The sequence below is a fragment of the Poromitra crassiceps genome (assembly GCF_964638095.1).
Source record: "Poromitra crassiceps genome assembly, chromosome: 13".
Lineage (NCBI taxonomy): Eukaryota > Metazoa > Chordata > Actinopteri > Beryciformes > Melamphaidae > Poromitra > Poromitra crassiceps.
This window is the reverse complement of record NC_139644.1, coordinates 24,640,401-24,653,327: the sequence shown is the minus strand read 5'-3', so window position 1 is coordinate 24,653,327 and position 12,927 is coordinate 24,640,401.

Genomic DNA, 12,927 nt, shown 5'->3' with positions numbered 1-12,927 from the left:
TTAAAAAGTAATGTTGCCTGGTTGCAAAACTCAATATAAGCAGGGAAGAAAGTGTAATGGCTCAATCAATAATTTTGTTCCCACAAACTTTTCAAGTTGGAAATCAACTTTTCAACCAATGAAATCCCAATTCTTCCTATAACACAAATGTCTATCACTACACAAACATATGTGCAAATGAAATGCATACAGCCATCTCTGGAGTTACAATATAGTCATGCTGTTCTTTCCACTTTTTATTTATGTTGATTGGCCCTAGCAAGATATCACATGGCAATATGATATTAGATTAATAATTACAAAACTTTTTTGTAAAGCACCCCTGGGCTGTAACCTTTTCTTACACATTTTCCTATCCCAGTTCATGCATTGGACCAAAACACATTAGCACTTAATGACACATTGTAATTCATGCCACTTAGCAATTTCTTTCTCCTGATTTTTCTCCCATTTTCTCCCCAGTTGTACTTGGCCCATTTCTCCGCTGTCCCAGTCGTTGCTCCACCCCCTCTGTTGATCTGGGGAGAGCCGTAGACTAGCACATGCTTCTTAGTAGTCATGCCACTGTGTATTTCCAGCAGGCAGCTGAGGACAAAGTTGCACAAAAAAAAGACATGAAGTGGGAAGTGATAGTGTTGAATGTTAGATTGTTTTGTGTCTTCTCAAGTCCAAAAAATATATAAAAAGGAAATAAATTATACCAAGTATAATGGTGCAGATTGTTATAATTGGATTAGCTCTTGTCTCACAGACTTACAAACTGTATTCACTATTTTACAAAATGTGTATATCCAGTGCACAGAATTGTCCTTTTACATGATTAACCCACTATTTAAATATTTATTTCACAATTGCATGAAATTTGCTACTGCTGAGGTTTAACACAGATTCTTTCATTTAAGCAAACATTGTGAATCACTACTATTCACTGTTCTTCTTTTGTGGATGCTGATTTGGATGTGTGTGTGTGTGTGTGTGTGTGTGTGTGTGTGTGTGTGTGTGTGTGTGTGTGTGTGTGTGTGTGTGTGTGTGTGTGTGTGTGTGTGTGTGTGTGTGTCAAAGATACTGAAACCTATGTTATTATTAAGGTATCCTATATTTACACATTAAGATGTACTGTAATACTGCAAATCAAATGTCTATAGTACCTGTTTGTATTGCAAAATCCAGTAGTTGGCAACACAACCACTTGCCTGGGAGATTGTTGGGGTGAAAGGTGATTGACGTGCTATGAAGTGCTGCATAGAAGATCTATAGAAATACTTTGTATTGCTAGAGATGAATACATTTGTGTTTTGGTCAGGTTCCAATGAAAGCTTCCCATGACATATATAGTAGTACACTGGCAATCATCTCTTTGTGTCAGGCTTTACTCATGATCAGAATATGCATCTGAATACTTGCTATACTGAATATTGCTATGTCTCTATGTGCAATACAAAGTTACTTTGGTTCAAGATGCCCCATAGAGTATATTCATTATCTCTATGTTTATATATTTCAGATCTTCCAGTTATCCGGAAAAGTCACTGAACTAGTTTTCCATACATGCTATGTGCAGTAAAAGTATAATCTCCATTTCGCTAGTGTCCTGCAAAAACCTCCAAAATGTCACTTTTCCAGCAATTATAAATTGTACTTAATTACAATTGTACTGAATTCATTGTAGTTTCAAGTTGGTTAAGTCCAAGGGTCATGAAAGATTTTCTGCAGGATACTGGTCACTGATGGATGATGTTATTTTCATGTATCTAATATACATTTGATATATACCATTTGAAGATTAATACTAGTGTAAAGCAACCTGTCATTGGTTTTAAGTGACATTGAGCAACTGTAGCTCAGCATAAGACAATATCAGTGAACTTCATTTAACATTCCAACTGACGTGATCAGGCTATTTAACCTCTTCCTATCAATAAAGCTATTACAGCTTTTGGCATTTTGTAATTGGTTTGTTCAATTGATTTAACACACTTTCATATTAACAAAAACAAAAGAAACAATTGCCTGAGATCATTCAAAACAATAATGGGCCTAGTATGCCAACAAGACATATGGAAGCAAATTTATTTATATACATACTAAATTGGCATGCCCTAAAAAGAAAAAGGGGTTCTTCAGAGGTTAGTTGTCTGTAATGGCGGTAGCATTTTTCTTGTTCAATGAAACCTTTTTTTGTCTGTTTAATAACAGTTCTAGCTTGTTCTATGGGCTGTCCCCCTGACCCTGCCCCACATGGTACACAACAGTAGGGAAAGCATGGATAGCCGTTGATTGCAGCCAAAGCGCCTCTTTCATACAATACTACGATTGGACCCTTTTTTTTTTTTTAGAGTGCGAGCCACTTGTAAAAGGTAAAGTGTCATTATATTAGCATTAAATTATTCTAATAACTTCATCTCTTTTCCAGATTTTCTCAGAGGAGGAATGCCCCTTATTGTCCTTGATAGTGTGTATTATGGTCGGTATGGAAGATGATATCCCCCTTGTTAGCAATGACCAAAAGGCATCCCCCTTGTTAACCTGCCCTGCCGCTCAGCTGCTATAAGTCGAGGTAAAGTTGTGTTTTTGAATAAGCTTTATTAGATGCTTGGGAAAATTCTGAAATGTGCTGTGGCGCGTCTGGTGGAAGCATCTCTCAGAGGGCTTTACAGAGAATAAGTCTAGCTAAGCACCATCAATAAACAGGATTGAACAATCTTATATTAGAGAGAGGGGTGGTAGAGAATAGGGGGGAGAAGGTGGGAGAGAGAGAGAGGGGTTCCAGCACTTGATGACCATGACCTTCCCCAGATCATAATCCGCTGCCATGCAAATTTTCAGGCCAATCCGACATGGTGTGTGTGTGTGAGGTGGTTCCCAGGACTTTACAACCTGCCCATGACCTTCCCTGGATCATAACCCACCACCATGCAAATGTCCAACCCAATCCGACCTAGGTGTGGGTGTGAGGGATTTTCCAGGCGGTTCCAGGACTGTACGACCTTCGCCGGGTCATAAACACCACCATACTGGATTTTACTGTACTTTTCTTTTAACAGGTGCTTTTAATAACATCTAGGGACGGGCATTGCAAATTAGCACTAGGCTATAAATGCTGTGATATCAGATGGACAGGACATCAGATGTTTTAGTAAACGTTATATGTACATGTATCTGGCCCTACACACACACACAAATGCAAATTTTCAGCCCAATCCAACCTGTGGTGTGGGCGTGAGGTGGTTTCCAAGACTTTCCAGGTGGTTCCCGGACTGTCGAACCTGCCCAGAAGCTTCCCCAAGATCATAACCCACCGCCATGCAAATTTTCAGCCCAATCCGCCCTGGGGTGTGGACGTGAGGTGTTTTCCAGGACGTTCCAGGAATATGTAACCTGCCCAGGACCTTTGCCTTGTTCACTGCAGCTTTACTATAGCAGGATCTGTATTCTGTATCTTTTGAAGTGGGTGTCCCTCTCATGTGAAGTGTTCAATACAAGCTTATCTGTCAAGGCCTAGATAAATAAAGGACTTGAATCGATCCAGCCAAGTGCTAATGCCTTGTGGGCTCAGTTCAACTCCATGGAGAGTCTAAGGTTATTATTATGTGTATGCATTTCAATCATGAGAGACCGGTCGGTAAGGTTTAGCAAGATACTTTATTTAGCAAATGGCATGCATGGCAAGTACTTTGGCATATGACTCCATTGTAAGGTGGCGCTCCTCTTGAGGCGTGAGGAGGGCATCTGTATGGGCTAGGATAGAGAATCCCCCCCCCCCCCCCCCGTGGGGGATTCTTCAGGAGTCAAGACTCGTTGCTGGTGGACTGGGGAGGTGGGTGGGGTGAAACAACAGCTTTGGAGGATGGCTTCAGGAGGAACGAGCAGCCGTGATGCCAACTGCTGCTATGATCCACCAGAGTGGGGGTGATGTAGAACCCTCGCTATATATACCAGGAAGAACTGACGTCACAACTGATGTCATACTGGATGCGATGAACTGACGACAACTGACGTCATGCCCAACTTGACTGACGTCACGGGCTGATCAGGTAACGTGAATATGGCGGCCTTCCTGATTGAAATTTGGTCAGAAACCTCATTTGGTAATACAGCATTGCCTTGACAATTACAGTGTTCACTGATCTTTTCATAGCCATTCTATTTTGCAATGTAGCTCTTTCTTACCTGTTTAAATTGGCCCCTATAATAACGATAGAACCTCAAATATGATATTTGCACACATTTTCCTGGTTGCTAGAATTCCTTTATGTTCTGCACACATTTTATGTAGGATTAATTCAAGGATACGTATAAGTACGGATCAGGATAATCATCGATGGTATGTTTGGATCACTTTTTTTCACTCTACTTTCACACTGTTTAAGAGCATTCAAACCATTTTGATCATGTTACTGCAGAATATTTTTGTTTACAGCGACAATCAGAAATGCAGTTTTAATAATAAGCCTCTGGGAGCATATAGTCATTTTCTTGACAATGCCAAGAGACATTCTTGTTAAAATTAGCAAAAGATGTTTCTTACTACTGGGGTGGTTCCCTCTGGAATTTAAATCAGCACAATAACCTAATTCAGTCAGACGGAATGGCATGGCTCTGTCCTGGTGTGTGTAAAAGGAGGATTACTGTATGGGATGACACTGAATTTTCACTTCGACTAATACAATATAACACCCAATCAATGGAGAGAGCAAAAAACAGCTGAAGCCAAGATTATATTGTATTTTATTTATTATTATTATTTATTTATTTTTCATATCTGCACTGGAGTAATGAATAGTATCTCTAAAGTTTTCGTTCAAAGAATCCTTTGGGAGTTGACAACTCACACCAGCTCATGTTCATGATCATTTTCTTTGGTGAAAGCTTCTGTACTCTGGATTTAGTTCCTACTCCCCTCTCTAACTAAATAACATTATTCCTGTGGCACAAATAAGTGGATGGTTTTAATGTAATAGTGTAACTTTCTATATACAATTAGCTTAGTCTCAAAATACCAAGGCTATCTTTCTCTTCTTATCAATCTTTAAGTATAAAATCAGAGAGGTGAAGAGACATACAGACAGCAGCAAAGCAGGTGCGAAGAGAAGAGGTCCCCCAATGGTTTTTACTCCCTGGCCCAGTGGCCCCCACATGGTTTATCAGTGCTGTTGTGGTGTACATGTGCTCACTCATGCAGAGCTCGCATCTGATCCGGACCAAGATGAAGGTTCTGCTCCATTTACTGAAGATGCGTCCCTTACATTTGCCATCTCTTAGTGTTCTATCATTTCGTTAGATCCTCCAGTAGTTTGTCGTAGTTCACCCAATGACAAACAACTGTCCAAATATCTTCAACATAAGACATGCAGATATATTGTTTTTCATTTTGGGGAGGAAACCTGAGTTCAAATGAATAACAAAGTGTCTCTGTAAAAGGATTGCAGTGGTCCAGGAAGAGATGAGTAGATAAATCACCTGTCAAAGCACTTTGAACTCATCAAGGGGGAGGCTATAAATCAGCTGGACAGGTAGAGCTGGAGGAATGAGACTCTCAGCACAGAGGCGTTGTCCATGGTCCTGAAAACTGTGCCAATCCTGTATCTGAGAGCTACATGGTAGGGTACAGGTTTGCATTAGTTGGGACATTCCTAATGCTTTCACTAGACCCCTGGACTGGGCTGTGACTTGTGAAACAGCATTATAATATATACAGGACACTATAAACTCTAAAAAGACTAAATTCTACGAAGAGAGAGGATCGGATGGAATTGTCCCTTGTGCTATTAAAATACACTGAACAAAAACCACAATGCAACAAGCAACAATATGAAAGATTTTACAGCGACAGAACATCGGAGGACAGCAGCAGGACACCCAATTATAGTGGTGGAAAGGCCCTTAGCCCATGAAAATAACTTTCATCCCGAAACATGGATGCACCCGATATACTGTACAACGTGAATGTGCCCAACACATACACATTCTTAAATTCAGCCATCAAAAACAAATCTCTGTGAATTTATATTTTCCGTCCCGGGAGGCTAATTACCGAGTCTCCTGGACAATCTGGGAGGGTTGGCAACCCTATCTGGACCATTTGGCAGTGTGAACACAAATGAACCAAGGGACAAATGCATTTTTATATAACTTTAAACCCTGAATTAGAACAAACCAAACAAGCTACATGTGTGAAAATGCCCTATATAAATTATTCTTTCCAATGCAGTACATACCAGTACATATCTGTGAGACCAAGGCTTCATATTCATCCATTCAGTTTTCACACCTTCATAATTTAGTTATTGGTAATGGAGAATATTTTACTGGGTGAGCGTGATCAAGATATTAAGAAAAATAAAGAGTGATGGGGGTCCAATGTCCTGGTGTGAACGCTTGCTACTGCAAATGCTGTACATTTTACCACTTCTCTCAAATATTCACTGATTTACTGTACTGAGCAAACTCCCGTACTTCCTAAATACTGTAAAAAAAAAAAGAAAATCGGCAAAATATTAGAATACATCAATGGTCATAACTCTGACCGTATTGCAATCAAGCTACACGGTGGAAGAGGGAGAAATGAGCTTCACATAAAGAGGCACCAGCAGGGCCAGAAGAGGCTGTCAATGCTCCAAATGAGTCTAAGAAAAGGTCATCATCTGTTATCTGGGGATGGAGACTGTTTTCTGGGGTGAAAATGTATTATTTATTTTTCTTTGCACATTTAGGGGCCCTTTACACGAGGACAGTTTCTGGAAGAAACGACACAATAGCGTTTCCTTCACACCTTTTCCTTCACACCTTCTCCCTGTTTACATGAGCGCTGTTGAGTTTTTTAAAATGCCGTAATGTACATGCCAGGTCGCTAGGTGGCAGTGTGATCACCTTATTCTTTGCCCATACAAGGACGCTTCTGCATGACGTAATTTCGTAATCGTCTTTCCGGTTTTAAACGCGGAAGTAGAGTACGCTTTCCGCAGTCATTTAGACTTGCCAAAAAGCTTTTTTCAAGCTAAAAAAACCCCCAAACTGTTTTAAAGTTTTAATATTTGTCGGGTGATAATGTAACATATATGTGACCAGTTTATCAGAATAACGCCTATTAGAAATCTTTAACGAGCAGCGAGGACCGGGAGCGCTGAGTGTGCTATCTGTCAAACCCTACTGTAGGCTACTGGCAGTGAGAAAACACTGTCGACGTGCTTTTGTATCTAACGTTAAATGCCGACCGGGTACAGCCATCGGCTCCTCGCAGCAGTAACGTTCTGAACATGTAACTGAAGTTGGCCGCAGTGTAGCTTAATTCTGAATGTTGCCAAACTTCATTCATACTGACGTTTTATTTGGTTGCCAACTCGCGCACGGCTATGGCGTAATCGCGTGTGTCGCGTGTGCAGGCACGTCAGAGTTTCTGAAATGTGCCGTTCCAAAGCGATTACATGGAGCCCTCAGCGGGAAGCGTCTCAAACAATTCCACTCTGGAGGGTGGTTTTAAAATGTGTCGTTTCCTAAGCGCAAATTCGCCGTCGCCGCACTAACGATAAAATAATTCCCCGTCACCATAGGAAACCGTCCTCGTGTAAAGTGCCCCTTAAACTCCTTCACAGAATAGACTGAAAGGACTATAAAGTTGTATGGGAATTATAGTTTCACAATAAGTTGACATAATTATGATTCACATTATTCAGTGGCCCCCACAAAACCTTGGTGATTGCATCTTTTCAAATTAAAGTTTATATTTTGGTTTAAATGTTCTTGTTTTCAGTTTTTGATTTCTTCCTACCCATTTTTTTTACACCCTCTGTGAGGAGATCACACTGATGCCTCTAATAGAGATGTCACAAACGGAAAGAGATAAAGAGGTCCACAGGGAGTTCTCTTCTGCAGCTCAAGGAGAGTTGGAAGAAAATAAGGTCACTTGGGGGGGGGGGGGGGGATTCTTCAACAGTCCATCTATCTGGTTGTGTGTGTGTGTGTGTGTGTGTGTGTGTGTGTGTGTGTGTGTGTGTGTGTGTGTGTGTGTGTTAGAGAAAAAAAGAGTCCGGTAAAACTGTCAGCACTCACAGATAAAGTTTCAACAAGTCTTTAATCCGCACAGCCACAGTACAACAAAGAGACACGTTTCAACCTGTGGCTTTCCTCAGTGTGAGTCACGCTGATTTGACCCCCCCCCCCCATCTTTATTTTTTGTTTTTGCTCCATATTATTAGTTTTTTATTTATTAATTTTTGTTTCAGATTAATAGAATATGAAATTACATCTGATATGATAAGGACACTATTTCTTCCTCTGTGTCAAAAATCCCTATTAAATAGCTCAATGAAGTCGGAATATCCCTATCTAGGCCAACATTCTCCTATGGCCATTTTAATTCCCAACTCTCATTTCCTATGGGCCTTTGGATCCCACCATCAGCCATCAGTAGACGTGATTAAGCTTCCATAAGCTGTCCGTACATCTTATCGCTGTCATAACATGACATGTCTCCGTCAGTCAGTCCCTTAGAGGCTACTGCTGTGAAATGTATACTGAGGGTTGTTGCTGCATGGGAGGAATAGCAAATATGGAAGATGAGAGGGAATGTGAATGTAAAATGACTTGATACAACTGCTGCAGAGAGGGAAGGCACTACCAAGGGTTGTTCAACAGCTGAAGCTGGAGATTGTGAAATGAGTCAGACTGAGAAATGTTTGATAGATAATGCAGGCAGACATTGTGAAGAGCAGAACTATTAGTTTGACCACCAGTGAATCGTGAATGATGGCAGAAAGTGAGCTGATGACAAGTGAAATCAACTGTGGCTTAATAAGACTCTTTGCAACAGTGTTTTTCAAATAGTTGGGTAACATTCGGATCATAGAAAAATTGGTGACTTCAAAAAAACTGAAAACTCTCTAAACTCATACATTATACCCTTAGACAGGGGTAGATTTTGTTTAGCAGTGTTGTAGTCAAGACCGCCTCAGTCAAGAACAAGACAAGAACAAGACCCAACCAAGACCAAGCCGTATAACATTTTGTGGGCGTTCCCACACAGACTATCTATTGCAACATGTTAGTAGATCCGGGCCCAATACTTTTTATGTTGAAGACCAAGACAAGAGAGAGACTGAAAAGTACTAGACCAAGATCAAGATTGAGACCGCTTGTAATATACAATCGTAAATGTTAACACCAGGCCATCCTATCTAGCTCTAAACATCATGAGAAATTCAATTGGCACATTCGGGGCACCCTGGTGGCTCACTGTAGAGCGCATACCACAAAGACTTAGTCCTTCCCGCAGATTTGAATCCGACCTGTGGCCCTTTGCCGCATATCAGCCCCTCTCTCTTTCTGTATCCTCACGTTTCCTCAAAGTGGAGTACTGTAAGAGATACTGGATGACCGAATGAACAAACGGATGGACAGAGATTGATTCATAGTAACCCCACCTGAATTCAGTGTGAGGGACACATTGTGAAACAGTGCCACCACACTCTGTATGGGCTAAAACAAAATCTGATCATAGAAGGTATTAATTCCATTCCAGCTCCATTCTCTTGTCAGTCACCTGATTCAATTTATTGAATGATTGCAGCCATTCAAGTCTCACAATTTCTCTCTTTGTGTCTCTGTCTCTTTGTGCTTGCTGACTGGCTGGACCTCTTTATCTCACTTCTTTCTTTCATATCCATTCTGGAAGTGGTCTTTCACCTTTGCTTTGCCAACCTCTCAAACAGCATCAAAAGACTGCTTTAGTTACAAAGTCACATCATACATACAACCTCTCAAACAGCATCAAAAGACTGCTTTAGGTACAAAGTCACATCATACAACCTCTCAAACAGCATCAAAAGACTGCTTTAGTTACAAAGTCACATCATACAACCTCTCAAACAGCATCAAAAGACTGCTTTAGTTACAAAGTCACATCATACAACCTCTCAAACAGCATCAAAAGACTGCTTTAGTTACAAAGTCACATCATACAACCTCTCAAACAGCATCAAAAGACTGCTTTAGTTACAAAGTCACATCATACAACCTCTCAAACAGCATCAAAAGACTGCTTTAGTTACAAAGTCACATCATACAACCTCTCAAACAGCATCAAAAGACTGCTTTAGTTACAAAGTCACATCATACAACCTCTCAAACAGCATCAAAAGACTGCTTTAGTTACAAAGTCACATCATACAACCTCTCAAACAGCATCAAAAGACTGCTTTAGTTACAAAGTCACATCATACAACCTCTTAAACAGCATCAAAAGACTGCTTTAGTAACAAAGTCACATCATACAACCTCTCAAACAGCATCAAAAGACTGCTTTAGTTACAAAATCACATCATACAACCTCTCAAACAGCATCAAAAGACTGCTTTAGTTACAAAGTCACATCATACAACCTCTCAAACAGCATCAAAAGACTGCTTTAGTTACAAAGTCACATCATACAACCTCTCAAACAGCATCAAAAGACTGCTTTAGTTACAAAGTCACATCATACACTGACCAATACAAAGAGTTGAGCTTCTGTTTCTCTTATCTTACCTCTGGCCTAGTACATTACTTCCACACAAAATAACCATCTTGCGGTATGCCTCTGTCAACAAGTCAAGTTAGAACGGCTTGTGTGAAGGGACAAGAACTGACATTACAGACTCACAATAAAACCTTGCCAAAGTTATAAATGTGTGGTACAATCCCTGTCGAGGAAAAGGAACTACAAAGTATTTCCCTCATCCCACAGGCACAGTGTGTTTTTTTTTATTGACCTACACTTCTATCCACATTTATTCTCCTAAATATTAGTCTCCCCTAAATCTGGAGCAGGAGCCCCGGGATCACAAAACACACAACCACTTTTATCACCTTGCAATGCCACACATTTGTATCTATTTATTTATTACTATTTATTTTTCTTTTTCTAGTAAATATCTCAAATAGTTTTGAGGAGGTGGGTATATTTCTTGTTTTATAAATATTCATGGAGTATAATGAGACTAGTTCTCAGGAACAAGTGTTCAAAATGGGGGGCAGGGTGTTGCCCTCACTGTTTTCCTAATCTTAAATTGTATCCTTTATGAGGACATATAAGATGACAGTAAATGTATTTATTTATTAGCTATAAAACAAAGGGAGATCTGTCTGTGTGCAAAAAAAATAGATAGCTCTGCAGAGGAATACAAAGATTGCTACTGTAATGTTTGAAAATCAGACTGAGGGGCACTGACTTGCAAAGTAAAACCCCTGGCTGTTGCCCTAGATAATTAATGTCCTTCTCCATCAGAAGGAGAACTCACTGTTCAGTATGAAATGGATATGGGGAAAGAACTGACATACAGTAGATAAAACTATAGGCAAAACATTGACAGACCATAGTCATGGAGGAAGACATGGATAATGTATGATATTACATTTGGTGTATGGATTATCATACAGTGATATAGGCTTAGCTAAATTTAGACATAATCCATAATGGGTATTGCTCAAGTATATCCATAGACCTCTACATCCACATTATTATACACTTGCTGATTGTCACTGTCTTTCAATTTAATTTATAGATCCCTGTCAAGTTTGCGATGATGACCTCAAAAATGTATACTGTAGTTAGTATATTTATGACAACATAAAGGAAGTTAAAATGGAAAATCCTCTCATTAACCGTGAGTGATACTGTACTGATGTAAAATATTAGCTTGTTAATCTAGAAGTCTCTGCATACAAAGATTTTTGTATCTCCTCTACCTCTACATTGGATTAAATCATAATACTTAAAACACCAACAGTATGGTGATGCAAGATAGTATGTAAAACTGTGAAGGAGGAAGGGCTAAGTTGGGTTTGTGGTTAAGATTAGCCACCCCCTAGGCAACCACACAAAATATATCATGTGATCACAGAGATAGGGGTTAGGAAGAGTAATTAATTCTCCTGAATATGAGAGAATATGGAGAAGGTGGTAAGAGAGTCAAGTCAAGAAATTAGATTTTGCTATGTCAAGTGATTTAATTGTGGTAAATATGTCATGAATTTTGTATGTTAATGAAGGTGGATTAGCAGAAGTACTGGAACTTTGCTCCTGTTGTATCCGTCCAATCAGAGCCTCCCACTGTGAAAATCAACAGCTTGTAGTTGTTACACACTGCGTCATCCAGTGTGGTGGTAAATTAGTGTAGTTTACTTTCCTCTAAAGATATATGGCTTGGTCTACGGACTGTAATTTACGATCTATACATCCACCTCCTATCTATAGAGTCTATAGATAGGAGGTGGATGTATAGATCGTAAATTACAGTGCGGAGACCAAACCATCTGTCAACAATATGGTGCTGTCCGGGGTTAGCGAATAAGGTCTATAGTATAGACCTTATTCGCTAACCCCGGACAGCGCCATATGGCAGCTGACAACTATAGTAACGGCCTTATTGTCGTTTCTGTTCCATTACAAAATAGCGATAGTGATGAGGGCAATAAAAACCCCAGAGTTGTTGTTTGTATGCTGCCGTTAATGCTTGTAATAATAAACAAAAGAAAAAACGAGGTGAACAGACTTTGCTGTGAGGAGCTGTCAGAAAGTTTCACCTGTCTCTCCTAACTATCCACACATCTCCTGTGCTGCTGACGTATCCTCTGTCTCGCTCCCTTCACATCTGTGGACGGTAGAGATAGAAACAAACCACGGGGACTTTATTGCTGTCATTACTACAGCCGTGTGTAACGCAGGTCACCATCCGAACACAATTGGAATGATACAGGTAACGCTAACGGCGGCTAGCTTAACGCTGCTCTTACATAGGCTGTCACTTAAGAGCTGCTGCGTTATGTCGAGAACATGGCGGCGGTGGGCGTGCCCGTACGTGAGTGACGTCAATCGAATAAGGTCTATTGTAGTTGCTTCTTGTATACCAGTGCTCAATGTTCAACACTCATAATTAAACTTGAATGTATAAA